Source organism: Hyperolius riggenbachi, chromosome 11 (assembly GCF_040937935.1).
Source record: "Hyperolius riggenbachi isolate aHypRig1 chromosome 11, aHypRig1.pri, whole genome shotgun sequence".
NCBI classification, from domain to species: Eukaryota; Metazoa; Chordata; class Amphibia; order Anura; family Hyperoliidae; genus Hyperolius; species Hyperolius riggenbachi.
Window position 1 is genome coordinate 130,718,560 of NC_090656.1, and position 16,667 is coordinate 130,735,226.

At 44.8% G+C, this 16,667-nt stretch overlaps 2 protein-coding genes across 5 annotated transcripts in view; one reads left to right on the forward strand and one right to left on the reverse strand.

Moving 5' to 3' along the window:
* RASSF7 (Ras association domain family member 7) overlaps positions 1–16,667 on the reverse strand; it is a 102,327-nt gene that overhangs the window by 69,862 nt on the left and 15,798 nt on the right. For 2 of the 4 annotated variants that reach the window (XM_068261666.1, XM_068261665.1), the window contains exon 1: positions 13,039–13,180. The exons of 1 other annotated variant lie outside the window; for it this stretch is intronic. The gene's annotated coding sequence lies outside the window, so the exon portion shown is untranslated. Of the gene's footprint in view, positions 1–13,038; positions 13,181–16,667 lie in introns of those variants that run through there. One more of the 4 variants, XM_068261661.1, reaches the window with a different exon arrangement.
* LOC137539166 (lamin tail domain-containing protein 1-like) overlaps positions 13,282–16,667 on the forward strand; it is a 201,067-nt gene continuing 197,681 nt past the window's right edge. The window contains exons 1-2 of the mRNA XM_068261667.1: positions 13,282–13,308; positions 16,491–16,605. The gene's annotated coding sequence lies outside the window, so the exon portion shown is untranslated. The remainder of the gene's footprint in view (positions 13,309–16,490; positions 16,606–16,667) is intronic.

The window sequence follows — 16,667 nt, forward strand, 5'->3', positions numbered from 1 at the left end:
CATGATGAAAGGCAGGGAGGGTGTCTGCTAACCCTATAAAGAGAGTCACCACTTTGATCTGCAGGTGTGACGACGGAAGAGGAGGACTAATGAAAGCCAAGGATGCCGGGGAGTGACATTATTATTCATTTTACTACCAATGAAGGACAAATACCTGGGTACATATTAAACATTAAGCCAGTTGCTGATAATGCACTATTTTTCCTGGCTCCCTTATGCTATAACTTTTATAACACTACATTCACCCTGAGCCTCTGTTAATTATAAATAAATAGCTGATATGTGGCTGGGCGGTGGCTATCTAGATCAATGTCTCAACATTGTCACAGCATGTACTCCTTTATAAAAAATAGACTACCACTGCCGCGTACCCCTATTGTACATATCTCAAGTACCCCTTGATAGAGATAGATAGATATCACAGTGGTGCCTTGTGGTGTAACGGCTGCTTTGAAACACAGCTTACTGCACTGCACTACCTTTGCGATGTTCACTGTTTGGTAGGAGGATTGCAGAATATGGGCTGCGGCATTGTAGCATATGGCATATAGTGCATTACCATTAAATGCATGTGCTAACAGCAAAAGTGAAACATATTTTTCACTGACTGTATGCTTCACTGTACCCGATGCAACACAAAGATAACAGGTGGCGCCGCTGTGCTAATCCGAGGCCGTCCTGCTGTCAAAGGGAAGGCAGGACAATGACCACTGTGGCCTAATGCTAGGTACACACCATACAATTTTCTGTTAGATTCATCGATTTTAGATAAGATCGATTTTTTTTTTTTTTAACATGTCCGATCTGAATTTTGATTGATTTTCAAATTGTTTCTTAATCGTTTTCTATTTTTTTTTTTTTTTTGCTCTATTTTCATAGAACTGAATGAAAAATCAAAAAAAAAAAAAAAAACCAAACACACACACACACACACCAACAACAACTGTAGAAATTCAGATTGGACATGTTGGAAATAATTGATCTGGCAGGTAAATCTAACAAAAAAAAAAAATTGTATGGTGTGTACCTAGCATTAGAATTACTCATTATTTAAGTATTTATTTAATTTGCAATGCGGAGTCTCCTGAAACTGAAGCAAATTAAGTACTTTTCTTATTTTCAAATGTATACACGAACCTCCGTGTATTCCTCACTGCAAGCACAGCACCCCTCAATACAGCACCTCCCCGCTGCTTAGACTTACTACCAGCCACATAGCCGCCGGGAGTCAGATCAGAGGCAGAGCTCTCACTGCCACCGCAAGCGTGGTCAGAGGATTCCTGCCTTGACACAGACACGCTGCTAGAGCAGTCAGGGGCTGCCTGACATCGAAAAGAGCCCAGCAGACCGGAATAAACCAGAGAAGCCATTCAGCCTAAAGTGTCCCCGGCTAAAGTGGGACTACCGCTTTACTACTGATAGACCTGTATGGGCTTATCAGCCATGTATACAGGTGAGATCATTCCTCGGCCGGCTGGCCAGGTCCCACTGCTCCAAACTGAGTGAGTTCTCCCCCTTTTTTCTCTCCTCCCCACCAGTCTCTACAGACTCGGTGGAGAGAGGAGAACTTTCCAGTGGGACAATCATCTCTGCAACAATCTACCAAATCAGGCCTGTATGGTAGAGTGGCAAGACGTTAGCCACTCCTAAGTAAAAGGCACATGGCAGCCCGTCTGGAGTTTGCCAAAAGGCAGCTGAAGGACTCTCAGACCATAAGAATCAAATTTCTTTGGTCTGATGAGACAAAGATTTAACTCTTTGGAGGTGAAAGTCAGGCATCATGTTTGGAAGAAACCAGGCACTGGTCACCACCAGGCTAATACCATCCCTACAGTGAAGCACGGTGGTGGCAGCATCATGCTGTGGGGGGGGGGGGGGGGGGGGGGTCAGCAGCAAGAACTGAGAGACTAGTAAGGATAAAGTTAATGTGTGGTTTGAGATATCCATTGGTAAATGTCCATATGATAAATTACAGCAAAATGAGAAACAATAGGAGGAGGTTACTGCCCTTGTGAGCTTACAATCAGCACAGAGGTGCTGTGGCGACGTACTGAAATGTGACAATCACCATACTGCTCAATTCATTGTTTTATTTGGAAATTTAGCGCCACATATATAAATTAAAAGAATTTTGGAGGTTGGGAGGATTCCAAGAAGCCTGTTGGCCGTCCAACCATGCAGGCTTAGTTCCTCTTATGTCACCTTTAGCACATAACTTGTGAAGCACAAGTGACTCTCAGCTGTCTTTGTTATGTTTGACAATAACCTTAGCAGGTATTCATTACCTCTTTCCTTGTTACCTACTAAATTATGAACTTCCTGTCAGCCTGAGGCCAGGCAATACCATGCCATCTCATTTTGCTCACTGCCATTTAGATCTGCATCAGATAATTTTTATAGACACCTGCCAAGGAGATCTTTGGTCAGGGCTGGCCACCAAGTAGTTTCCCAGGTAAGCTTAATTCTCACAGGTTTCAGGCCTCCTGCTGGCAATATAACTCACAGCTAACCAGGCCATACATCTAATGCCAGCTCCCATCTGACAGCCGGCTCTTGTAAAAATATGTCATCCTGACATGTATGGGTGCAAACATGTGACATTTTTATGAGCTAGTACTCTCAGGCCATCTGTCATACATGTTCTAAACACATCTTCTCATGCAACTTCAGAATTACTTCCCTTGCCATACTTAGATTTACAATGCTAACATACAGTATCTGCATGTTCATTTTTCAATAGTTACTGAGTGGACATAAGTATTTTACTATTACTTTTATGTGAAAACAGGCATACATTTGCAATGTTTTTAATAGACTAGATGCAAAATTTGGAGCAGAAACGGAGCAAGAACGGAGAGGATGTACTGCTATTCTCTTTGCACTGGTACAGCGGATATGCATAGCCATGCCCATATACTATGCAGCTGAATGTGGAAACTGAGACCTTTGATAAGCAGTAACCTATGTCACTCCACAACTGCCCATTTTATATAAATAATGGCTGTTCAGACATAAGGTGGTAAAGTGCACACCACCCCTACCCCTCACTAACACAGGTGCCCCCTTTCATACGATGCAGTCATTCACAGTCGGAGTGATAGAGAGCACTATTACAGATAATTCCAGCCAGCCACATTTTGGCGCAGTGGACAGGTCACTGAACTGCAATTTATACCATCATATCCAACAGTGATAAGCATCACTCAGCAAACAGATCCATACTGTGTATATATTTCCATTAGAAAAATATCACACTGCTGAATGGAGGCCTTTTAACATCCAAGTGAGGCTCTATTCACACCTGCGTTTTGCAGGAGTGATTTTTCCGCGATTTCACGTGGAAAAATCACTGAACAGTGCGGCGATTTTGTGGCGATCGCGTTTAGAACTTCTGTAGCACTGAAACGCAATCGCCGGGAAATCGCCTGAAAATGGTGCAGGCTACACGTTTACGTTTTGCGTTTTTGCCCGTTTTGGGGCGATTAGCTCAAATCGCCCAAGAACGTGCGCATAGGGTTTCATTACGCTAGCGCTTTTAATAAGCAAAATCGCGGCAAAACGCTCTAGTATGAATGGGGCCTAAATGCTTGTGGCAAAACAATACCTAGCCACCTTACACAATAAACTATCCTTGATAACACTAGAATGAAGTCCTGTTGGCTACACAAACAGCTTTTGTGCTTCAGCTTTGAAGCTAGTTTAGGTACACACATCCTGATTTTCTGCCCAACTTGTCGTTGGACATGTGGACATGTGTGCACGCAGTCGAGCGTCTGATAACAGCTGGATTGTCTAATCCGCTTGATGGATCAGTTGGACCAACTGTCGTTCAAACTACTGTAAAGGCACGTACACACGCCTGATTCCTTCAAACGATGGGTCAGACCAGCCCATGGGGCGGCCGTTCTGCCGACAGTTTCCCCGTGCGTACATTCTGTCGGCAGGCTGATAAGGCTGGTTTTGACTGTTCCGCTCGGCAGATCGGTCAAAACCAGCCTCATCAGCCTGCTGCCAGACTGTACACACGGCGAAACTGTCGGCAGAACAGCCGCCCCGCAGGCGGGTTGGTTGAAGGAATCAGGCATGCCGTACACACGCCGTATTTTTACAAACGATAGGTCTATCAGACCCTCGCGCGGGGCGGTCATTCTGCCAAAAGAAGCACGTGTGTACAAGCTGTCGGCAGACTGATAAGGCTGTTTGCCTGATCTGCACGGTGGATTAAATTTCAGCCAGCAATGAGTTTGTATGTTCTCCCAGTGTCTGCGTGGGTTTCCTTCGGACACTACAGTTTCCTCCAACATCCCCAAAACATCCAGATAAGGTAACTGGCTATTCTCCTACAAATTGGCCATAGATTTGGATGGACATATGACTGTAGTAGGGGTACAATTGTGAGCCCCTCATGCTGAGGAAGATGTCAGTGCTATATAAAATACTAATCAATAATAGTAGTAATAATAATAGAACTTCTAGCTTTTGTAGAGGGGCGAGGTTGTAAAGAATGATAGGAATTCTGCATTGTGCCTAGCTCTGCCAGCCACTCTGGAGTGAGTCAAGACAGAAGAATGGATGGCTGAATGAAGTATTTCAGCACCTGCAATGTGAAGAAGATTCCAGGCTTTACCACCTCCTCTCAGCCTCTGTAATTTATGGCAGTTTATATAGTTACCGTGGAAATAGAGTACAGCACGTGACACTGAAAGATCTTGCCTCAGATCTCCAAACTTCCACTTAACCACCCTGGCGTTCTGATTAAATCGCCAGGGTGGCTGCGGGAGGGTTTTTTTTAAATTAAAAAAAAACTATTTCATGCAGCCAACTGAAAGTTGGCTGCATGAAAGCCCACTAGAGGGCGCTCCGGAGGCGATCTTCCGATCGCCTCCGGCGCCCAGAATAAACAAGGAAGGCCGCAATGAGCGGCCTTCCTTGTTTCGCTTATATCGTCGCCATAGCGACGAGCGGAGTGACGTCATCGACGTCAGCCGACGTCCTGACGTCAGCCGCCTCCGATCCAGCCCTTAGCGCTGGCCGGAACTTTTTGTTCCGGCTACGCTGGGCTCAGGCGGCTAGGGGGGCCCTCTTTCGCCGCTGCTCGCGGCGAATCGCCGCAGAGCGGCGGCGATCAGGCAGCACACGCGGCTGGCAAAGTGCCGGCTGCGTGTGCTGCTTTTTATTTCGTTAAAATCGGCCCAGCAGGGCCTGAGCGGCAGCCGCTGGCGGTGTTGGACGAGCTGAGCTCGTCCAGACCGCTCAGCTGGTTAATACATCAACCCCCAGACTAAACATTATTAATGATAAAAACAACATTGGCCTCAATTCACGGAGCATTATCAAACGTTTATCAAACACTTTATCAAACGTTTGATAATTTACCTCATGGGTAAAAGCTCACTAAGGTGTTATATATTTGTTGAACGTTTTATTGGTAAAACATTAGATAAATATATAACACCTTAGTGAATTCAAAATTAGATTTTACCCATGAGGTAATTTATCAAACGTTTATCAAACGTTTGATTAAGTGTTTGATAAAACTCTGTGAATTGAGGCCATTGAAAGATTTCTTCCTGGCTGTGATAACAGCTCAATCCCTCGGGCAACTGTTTGGGCCAAGTTCTGTACAGGTGTTCGCTTCTAGGCTAGCGATGCTTTCTAATGTTATGGATGGGGGGAGAAGGGACATAGGTGTGGCAAATGACAGAAAGAGAAAGAAGATATCCTTAGCCAAGTTGATCCGTGGATGGTTGGGGGGCCGCTGTACACATGCTAGATTTCTCCACTGATCAACTCTGCTGAGAACCATCATATTAAAGTCAAAGATCCATGCTATGGTAATAAGGCTGCACAGTGTGCAGCCTTGATATCAGTTGTATTTAGTACAATTCACTAGAGCTTTATGTTTCGAGCACGATGTTGTAAAATAGAACTATCATTAAAAGAGAACTATCTTTAAAGGAAAAATCAAGTATGTGCTAAATCAGATTATACAGTACATCGTAAGTAATATCGGGCCATGTCCAACATTGGCATTTTCCGCCATAGCACTAAGACTCCCTGCACACTGCATGCGATTCCGATTCTTAATCGGTTTTTACATCCGATTCCGATTTTTAATCTTTACTGCATGCTGCATTTTTTTGATCCGTTTTTCTGTTCAATGTATTCAGGGAAAAATCGGAATCAGAAAACGGATTTGCAGTGTGCAGAGAGCCTAATGTCGGACTACGTCTGACAGGAAAAAACTAGCTGTAGCTAGATGGCTCTGTTGCCGGTAAAATGCTTCTTTTGTCCCTAAAGCCATACACACGAGGCACAAATGTCTCACAAGAGACAAAAAAAAAGGAAGCAGCGACAGCTCGTCGCCAGGTCCCTCTGTGCAGCAGCCGTACACACGGCACACAGATGCAGCGGAAGCTGTCGCCGAAGGTTCCACCCCCCCCCCCGCCGGAAGCTCCGTGCATAGTGGATGGGTTGCTGTCGCTAGTCCTCATACACACGCAGTACACGTGGCGGACTAGCGACAGTTGCGGCGAAGTTGCAGCGAAAGCTGTTGCCAGCGATTGGCCACGTCAATCGCCTGGCGACAGCTCTAACTAGCGACGGTTCGTGCCTCATACACACGGGGGACCTGTCGCCGCAACATGCGCGTGCCATGTGTTTGTGGTAACAGTTGTGCCCCGTGTGTATGAGCCATTACTCTGATCATTGCCAACCCCATCCACCGCCGCTGCGCCCTGGCATTCGAGGCGACCCTGGACGCTACATGTAGCGTCCTGGGGCGGTTAACCACCACAGCTAATGTCCCCCTATGGGGGAAAAAAAACCGCTGACCGCAACTGAAAGCCCGAACGCAACGCCACCAAACGCAACACCGGCGAAAGCTGGCAGACGCCCATGTGAACCAGCTCTAAAGAAGGCATGCTCAGTTTCATACCACTTTAATAGGCAGAAATCTGGAGAGACAATTCTTGTGTGGCGATCTTTAAAAACGCAAGAAAAAAAGTTTTCCTAGACGGTATTTCAAAATATCAGCAACAACCACAGCCAAGGTTTGGAGCTCTCAGATACTGGAGAGGTGCTAGCTGTTTGTTTATACCTTGTGCCTTCACAAATGCAGCAGGTTACAGTCTGCACTAGTGGCAGGTAGTGGAACCTAAGCACACAAGCAGCACCAACGCACGTCTCCAGCAGTCACTCTCCCTTTTCTGAATGGTATGGGTTGTTTACCCAGTATGTCAGTCTATATATTTCACACAACCTTACAGAAGGTTATTGACTAACAGCCTATCATCACCAGCTGCTGCACTTTTACTATTTCCCATATTTATACTATGTTGACATGTCGTGCGGCGCTTTACAAACTACATAGGACTATTTCACCTCACTGCCTTTTCTGAAGAAATGCATGGCCCTAATGCATACATAGAAATCAATATGGTGAGGTGTGTAGTCCAGAGGAGTCCCGACACTTCCTACAGATACAGGAAAAAAAAAAAAAACAGAGAGAGGCCAGGAGCTCCTTATGGTGTAGTATATTAATATCAGGTCCTGGATAAATTCGAAATGATGAGGTACTCACCAAAGGTGGGTTGCAAGACCAGCAACCACAGTATAAAAGCAAGTAAGGAAATCTAGTCCTCACACAAAGTGATGAGGCACTCACAAATGTGGGTTGCAAGACCAGCAACCACAATATAAAACCAAGTGAGCAAATACCATCCCCCTAAAAAAAAGGTGCTCCATACTCTGCACCTTGGCTACCCAGAAACGGCTTTATTTGATCTGAGGAAGCGGACTGTGCTCCGCGAAACGCCTTATTTTGTTTCTGATTTGGTAGCGTGGACACAGGCACACTATTAATGCTACTAAATCTGAACTCCCAGTTGCTACACACTTTCGCTCCAATGGACACAGCATGTATGATCTTCGTGTCACGGCCCTGAAGGGTGGCTTCAAAACGTCAAATGATCGATTAATAGCAGAAACAACATTTATAAATTGGTTCAAAGCTGTAGACAAGGGCTTGAATAAGGACAAAAACTTTTTATATTGGTAGGAGGCTGATGATATTTAAACTCTTTTTCAGCCTAAACTTGTGAACTCAGAATTTACAATACCTCTGTGTCAGTCCGACTCCCAGGTCTGTGAGCATGGTGTAATCAAGGATCCTTATCTCAGCTAACAACCTCTCACCCCATTTAGATGTTCTGTTTCACTTAAGGCATCTTAATGACATGTATTTATGCTTGATAAAAATTCAATGTCTTCCCTTTTGATGTTGCATGTATATAGCTGTCAGTACCATCAGGCTGCAAGCAAACAGGATGTAAGCCCGACGAAGGCTTCAAGGCCGAAAGCTTGCTTATTCTTATTCTTTTTAGTTAGCTAATAAATGGTATCATCCTGATTTAAAAACTTCTTGGTTTTACTGACGGCTAACACGGTACAATACCCTACTGCTACTACTAATTTTTAAAGTAGCTCAAAAGCCGAAAAAGTGTAGGCACCTTTGTAATAGTAGGTTCACATCGGCGTGTTAGCAATGCAGCACAACAGACTTTGTTTCCATAACAAAATGCACACATTGTAGTTCTGCATAACGTGCATGTTAAAAGTTGTAGTGAAGCATATTTTCTATGTAGTGTATGCATACAACGTGTGATGTGAGTTTTTCCCTCCGTTGCGATCCTGTTTTTACAAAGAAAGCAATGCAGCTTCGTAGTGTTAAAGTAGCCTAAAGCCTGGTGCACACTTTCAATTATGATTGGCCAATCACTGACCAATTTAACCACCTCCATGTATTAGTGGGTTAACAGTAACAGTGATCCATACTTTTCATTGACTGTATGCAACCCAATGCGTGTAAAACATGCAGTGCCGCTTTACCGAACCATTGCTTTCCTGCTGTCACAGGGAACGCAAAAGGCAATTGTGATTTAGCATTACTTAAATCAGTGATTGTCTTTTGCGATAATCACAAACACGACACAATCGCTGCATTGAGAGTTATCCCATAGGATTACCTGTGCAGCAGCACTTTGCTGATCGCTGACAGAGCCGGATTAAGGCTAAATGGAGCCCTAAGCAAAGTAACTGATTTGGGCCCCCCCATCATGTCGTAATAGAATCAGAAGATGCAGCTGCACAGCAACATGACGCACACAGCGGGGCAGCCGAGCTACTAGTTGCTATGGGCAACAACCCGCTTTCCTCTGTGGGTGCACAATGCAGGGAATAGCAGCGGCAAAATGCAGAGTGAGAGATGAGTGCCTGGGACATTTGCACTCAGGGGCTGGGGCACCCCTGTGAAGGGGGCACCAGATATCACAGCAGCAGCACTTTCCTCCTGCATCTCCAGCCTGGCAATAGCAGAAAGCTCTGGACACCACCAAACGGGAAGCCGTTCCCCAGACAGAATTAGGCCCGGTTCACATTAGCGTTCCCTGTCTGGATCCGCCTGATCGGATCCGGACCGTATACTGTACACACGGAACGTACGTTCCGCATAGCAATGCAAAGGCTATGCGGACGTTCACACACGTACATTCCGTACAGTACGGAGCCGAATCGGATCCGGACTCCGGAGGCTTTTCCAACATGCACTATATTTTGGGTCCGGCTCATCCGGCCCACGCACCCGGAACGGATCCTGACTGCACCATGCGGATGTGGAAACCTATGGGGAACGGAAAGCACAGAACACACAGGTTGCAAACGCCTGATGTTCTACCCCACTTCCTATGCGGATTCTAGCGGCCATTTCGGATGGGGACACATGGGGAGCAGTGGAGCAGCAGTGACTAAACGTGCTGGAGTGTGCTGGAGCTGTTTGGCAGTATGTCGGGAGGTGGAGGTGAGGCCTACAGCGGAGGACCTGATTCTACAGGTGCACCAGGTGCACCTTCTGCAGACCCCAAGGTAATTTTTTTTTAAACCCCACGGATCCGGATGCATGCCTGATGCAAACAGACCGGATCCGGATCGGAACCGTACGGTTCCAATCCGGATCAGGTCCTGATACGATCCGGACCGTTTGCAAGCCAAAACGCAAGTGTGAACGGGGCCTTACATAACCACCCCCACCACTGAACAACCGATTTCCTCCCAAACTAGACAGCCACCATGCAGCCTCCATCCCAGTGAATACGATAGTCCAGCAGAGAAAGCAGCCGCAGCGGGGGAGAATGACAGCACCAGATGACTCACATTCACCTATTGCGATCCAAGCAATAGAGGTCCCGTCATCCGGAGCCCATCTGTCTCCTCTAGAGTGCTGCCGCTCTGTTACTACTACTATTACTACTTCCTGTCTGATCTGAGAATCAGGAAGTTCAGAGCGAGCAGCTGCACTGTAGAAGAGACAGATGGGTTTCAGATGACGGGATCTCTATCGCTTAGATCATGGATAGGTGAGTGAGCGTTTGCCATCTGCTGCTATCATTCTTGCTGCAGCTGTTGTTCTCTGTGGGAAGGGAGGGAGGAGTGGGCAGCGGCAGAGCGCACAGTAGCAGGAGGGGGACCTAGGAGGAGAGCCTGGCTCTGAAGACAATCAGCAGCGCACGGCATCATTTGACAAGACAAGACAAATAACATTAATATCGCGCTTTCAAAGCGTCAGAGCTGCAGCCACTAGGACGCGCCCTATAGGCAGTAGCAGTGTTAGAGAGACTTGCCCAAGGTCTCCTACTGAATAGGTGCTGGCTTACTGAACAGGCAGAGCCGGGATTCGAACCCTGGTCTCCTGTGTCAGAGGCAGAGCCCTTACAGGGACTCTGAGCAGTGCCTGTGGGTATGCCTTTAAGCATACCCACAACTAATTAATAACATCCTCACACCTACCAGCATGATTTTCGTAATTATATCCCCCTGGGTTCCTTATATTTCATTGCATTATGCTGAATCGAGCTGCTGACGTTGGAGAAAAGTCGTCCTGTGTAATACAATGTAACTATGGAAAGATGCATATCATTTTGAAGCTCTCTTTCTCCTCTTTCCAGTGATAGATGCCCTATGCCTTTTTATTTTCGCGATCGAAATTGCCGTGGCCACGATTTCGATCGCAAAAATAGCGAAAACTAAAAGGCATAGGGTGGCGGTTTATATATCATTGGGAAGAGGAGAAAGAGAGCTTTAAAATGATATGCATCTTTCCATAGTTACTGCACTGCTCAGAGTCCCTTTAACCATTATACCATCCAGCCACCGCTGACAGGATGGCGAGGGCTGGTTTATGTGCTAATGGGGCCCCTTTGACTCTGAATGGGGGCCCCAAGCGACTGCTTTTGTTGCCTGGTCAGTAATCCGGCCCTGATCGCCGACGATCAGTAAAGCCCAAATCGCCTTACTTACACCTATTCCTGTCTAAACTGGTGTTGCTAGTCTGCTAATGTTTCACAGGTCTTTGCTATGGTGATACAGTGACCTGTGGGCATACTGGTCACAAAGTAATTGTAAAACCAGCACAAAGCAAGTTAATACCAAGGCTGTGGAGTCGGAATCGAGGCAATTTTGGGCACCCGGAGTCGGAGCCGTTGATTTCATAAACTGAGGAGTCGGATAATTTTTGTACAAAATCCACAGCCCTGTTAAGTATTAGACTAAGGAGTCGGAGAGTCAGAGCCATTTTAGGTACCCGGGGTCGGAGTCGTGGTTTTATAAACTGAGTCGGAAGATTTTTGTACCGACTCCACAGCCCTGGTTACTACACACATACAAATATAAATATCCCTAGTTTAGCATCAAAATCTAGCACAACAGCACTGTATTAAACGATGTCAAATTTAAGGATATTTCAGAGAAAACAATATACATGAGAATCCTTTTTCACAATCTGTGGAATCCTAGTGGTTTTGTGGCATTCATTTTTGTCAATTTTTGTCAATGCAGATCTATTGCCCAGCCTGACATTTTCTGGTTCAGCAACCCACTACCATCTTTTATTACCAGCTTTTTTCTAAACTGCTATGTGGCACATCCTGACTTCTTCCTACCAAAACAACTTCTAGCTGCTCTAGCCTGCCTTGTGCTGTCCCTGTCCGCTCCTACCGACTGTATCCCAGCAGCCCATTCCAGATACAGTAGTCCCAAATCTGCCAGACACCAGTTCTGACATAGCTAGATGTAAAGAGTCCAAATATGCACACTCACTTTAAAATAATACCAAGTACCATGTAAAAGACCAATCAAAACTTCTGCAACATATGCTATGTGGTAGCCATAAAAAGTGAATGAATTAAAACTACATTTTGTTGGGTGTTCCCTAAACAGATTTTACAGAATACAATAAAAATCTGACATATATTATTTCCTTGTAATTATCTATTCTTTTTGCAAGCCAGCATAAAATAAAAATATTTATGTAAAATTTACAGCTCTTCAGTATCAAATAAACCTCCACAGGAAATATAATGCATTTACCTTTCTAATGACAAGAAAAAAAATCCACAGAAATATCAGTGAAAGGCAGGCATATACACATCTCAACCTGATCATTCTATCGATCGGCTTGGCTGCATTGGGAACCGTTGTTTACATATAAACTCTTGAACTATTACATCTGCCTGTGCTGACATACAACATTAAAACAATCTAAACCATTGATAGGCTGTCATCTTTGGATGAAACAACCCATCCAAGAAAGCCACAAAATGTATTGTAAACCAACAGAAAGAAAAATAATTTATGAATTTCAGATGTTTTTAAATGGAAGCAATTAACCAATAAGGTAGCATGGAAACTATTAATCGTTTAGACTCAATTCTAGTCTACATATTAGACCACACAGGTCACTCCTGCAGTGACTGTTTTAATAATCTGTGTGACATGGTCAATAGTGCTGCAGGAACAGAAATAAGTTTGTAATTTTTCTTTTAGACATTTATCTTTTTCAAACATACAGTTTTCAGAGCAAGGTAGTCCCAGGCAGCCATTGCAAGTTCACACTGAGTAGTAGATATATAAATAATTCAATAAGAAACGTAAAGCAGGAGTTCACAGTTATAAACATACAGGAGAGGAAGTTTCAGGCTGTCTTACCTGTTGTGGGCACTTAATTCAGATCCCCAGGGAGATGTGTAGTTGTCCTAATGTCACTCCTGTACTGTACCTCCGAGTAGCAGTGCTAATCAGCTGATCCATCCCCCACCCTGTACTATCCTGGAACCAGAGCCAGGAAGCAACCTGTGCAGCGGCCTGATTGGTCGTACTAGGCCTCCTGACCCCGCCCTTCCATCGAGTTCCTCGCTCCCCCTGCCCAGCGCCTCTGACTGTGTACAGGTGTGGGCGTGGCTACGTGTCATCTGTGAGGTGATGTAATTCTCTGAAGGGCACAGGTATTTTTAACCCTTCCCTCTCCAGCTAAAACTTGCTTCAACAAATATTCAAATGATTGTTATATTTGTTTTGAGCAGCAGCCCTTCTATGATACTGAAAAACACTTACATGGTAAAAGTTCTGCTTTGAGTGTAAGTTATGTCTTTAGACTTTATTTTGTTGTCTAAATGTCCATAGGCACTATTTTACTACGATGTAAATCAATATCACCATAGCGGATTTATGATGTATGCTTAGTAAGTGACATTTTGAACAGCTGTTTGCTGGAATGTATGAGCTTCTGCTGGGTCAAGTTGTTGACATAAAAGCACATTGGGCTCTATTCTCAAAAGCATGTGCGGTATTTTTTATTTGTGCGGAAATTAAGCGCATGCGGAAAACGCCGCAAAATTTCCAGATTCACTAATATTTTCCGCATGTTTTCCGCATGCGTGAAAAAAGATGCGGAAACAGGCATTATTCATGCGGGAATCATGCGGTAAAAAGGTCGCATGAAAAAGTGTTTAAAAAAAAAAAGTTAAAGTCCACCAAGCACAGCCCTTAAGCCTCCACACTTCATTACAGTCAATGGGATGCGGAATATATCACCTACTTCTTGTAGGTGATAAAAATTCGGTAATTAACGAAGAAATGATGCGCCTGAACATCTTTGAGAATTGATCTTTTATTGCGGAAAATACCGACTTTTGCGGAAATTTTACCGCATGAATCCCGCACTTTTATCACACTTTTTCCGCATGCGGAAAAAACATGCGGAACATTTTGAGAATCCCAACTTGCCGGTATTTTGGGTGCAAACTTCCCGCATGTACTTTACCGCATGCGGAAACTCATTGAGAATAGAGCCCATTGTGTTTCATAGGTTGAAGTTTGGGGCTCATTTATGAAGATAGGTGCAAAGAAAACTAGAGCAAAAGTAAATCAGTTACCCAGAGCAACGCAAGTAGTCAACATTAGCTGTGAAATGAACAAGGATTCCATGCCTCCCAACTTTTTGAGATGAGAAAGAGGGACACTTAAGCCACGCCCCTGCCACACCCCTGATCATACTCCATCACACCCCTAGTCACGTTTACCATAAAGATTTCATAAGAAAAATATGTTGTTTTATTATTCAAACAACACTGGTCCTTTCTATCCTGGTTGATTTTCCTTCATATTAACATTTTAAAATGAGTAATTTATTAATTTAAAGGATGGGAATAAAGTTAAGAGTCAATCAAACACATTTTTAGTAGAGAAATATATATATTTACATAGAAAGAGGGAAAAAGTCCTGAAAGAGGGACGAATGAGGAGGAAAGAGGGACAGAGCTGCCAAAGAGGGACTGTCCCTCCAAAAGAGGGACAGTTGGGAGCTATGGGATTCTGATTGAATACTACCTTGATTCTAGGGGCAACAGCACCACTATTGCTACGTTTTGTTTTTCTTTTGCTTGTTTTGTGTGTGTGTGTGTGCGCACGTGTGTGTGTGTGTGTGTGTGTGTGTGCGCGCACGTGTGTGTGTGTGTGTGTGTGTGTGTGTGTGTGTGTAATCGAGCAAAGCTATTGATCATTCCAGGCAGAAAGATCTTGATGGAAAGGGGGCGGTCGGATGTGTGGCATTTAGCTATGTGAGTAACAGGAGTAGATTTCAGGATGACCGACAGATTCCCTCCCCGGGCCCATGCAGAGTGTTAGCAGTGGAGCGCGCACTCACTGGTCCGCTGGCGCACTCCTCCTGTGTCCTCTCTCCATCCCCATCGGGGCACCTGTAGACCCATGATCCAGCATGCCACTGTTTGTGGTACAGGCGCCCCGCTGCAACACTCTGCATGGCTGGGGAGCACAACAGATGGGGAGACCTGGGGGCCTAACATTTGTCCTTGGATGGTGGCTCCATAGATTTGTAATGGATTTCAAAGTGAAATCTGTTAAAAATGTATTAGCAGTGTGTGTCAAAAATAGATTTCTCTCTGATCTATCTATTCGTCAAATCTGGTGACCATCTAAAGTATATGGCCACCTTGAGTTTGTCATTTGAAAACTTCCATATGTAGTGTATGGCACATGGTTTCCACCAAAACAGGGGAAAAGGGTGCAGGAGACCTTGTGGAAAAAAGGGCTCCGCCATAGGCGCCCAATATAAAAGCATTATAAAATTGCGGAAAGGCAGTAAATTTGGGCGCACAGAGGCAACCAGTAAAATTGCGGGCACCGAGGCATGCCGATATACAAATTGCGGAATTGCATAGCGAGTGCAGAGTAATTTATCGGATGCCTCCAAGCACCCAAATTTCCCTGCTTTGCCGCAAATCACGGCTTTGCGGTGGCTGCCCTGGGTGCCCAAATGTACTTTCTTTGCTGCAAATCGCAGCTTAGCGTTGTTGTCTCCGGACGCTCAAATTTACATTCCTTGCCACAATCCCGGCTTAGCAGCCAAGGAGTTAGGTTAAGGGTTTATTTTTAGGCTCGGGGGGGGTGTTTGGAGGGTTTAAAGGGACTCCGAGCAGTGCAGAAACTATGGAAAGATGCATATCATTTTAAAGCTCTCTTTCTCCTCTTTCCAATGATCTATAAACCACCACCCTACGTCTTTTAGTTTTCGCTATTTTCGCGATTGAAATTGCCGCGGCCGCGATTTCGATCGCGAAAATAGAGAAAACTAAAAGGTGTAGGGCAACGATGTAGGTGTCATCAGAAAGAGGAGAAAGAGAGCTTTAAAATGATATCCATCAAGCCATAGTTATATTGTATTACACAGGCCGACACTTTCCCCAGTGTCAGCAGCTCCATTCTGCTGAATGCAGCTGCTGACTTTGACAAAAAGTCGCCCTGTGTAATACAATATAACTATGGCTTGATGGATATCATTTTAAAGCTCTCTTTCTCCTCTTTCTGATGACACCTAAATCGTTGCCCTACACCTTTTAGTTTTCTCTATTTTCGCGATCGAAATCGCGGCCGCTGCAATTTCAATCGCGAAAATAGCGAAAACTAAAAGGCGTAGGGTGGCGGTTTATATATCATTGGAAAGAGGAGAAAGAGAGCTTTAAAATGATGTGCATCTTTCCATAGTTTCTGCACTGCTCGGAGTCCCTTTAAGTGTGAAAGCTAGATTTACACTAGGGCATTGCACTGCGATGCATTGTAACATGTAATATCCTCACTTGCAGCTATCAGCACACTCTGGCACTTGTATTTGGTCTGAGGAAGTGGACACGTGCCCACAAAACGCATTGCCAGTGCATAATAAAAATTCATTCAATATATGAATTTGTCTTGATCAAGGTAAGCCACCTCACTTTTTTCTATTTTATTGTTTTTAACGTAGTTTTATTACACCTGGGCGC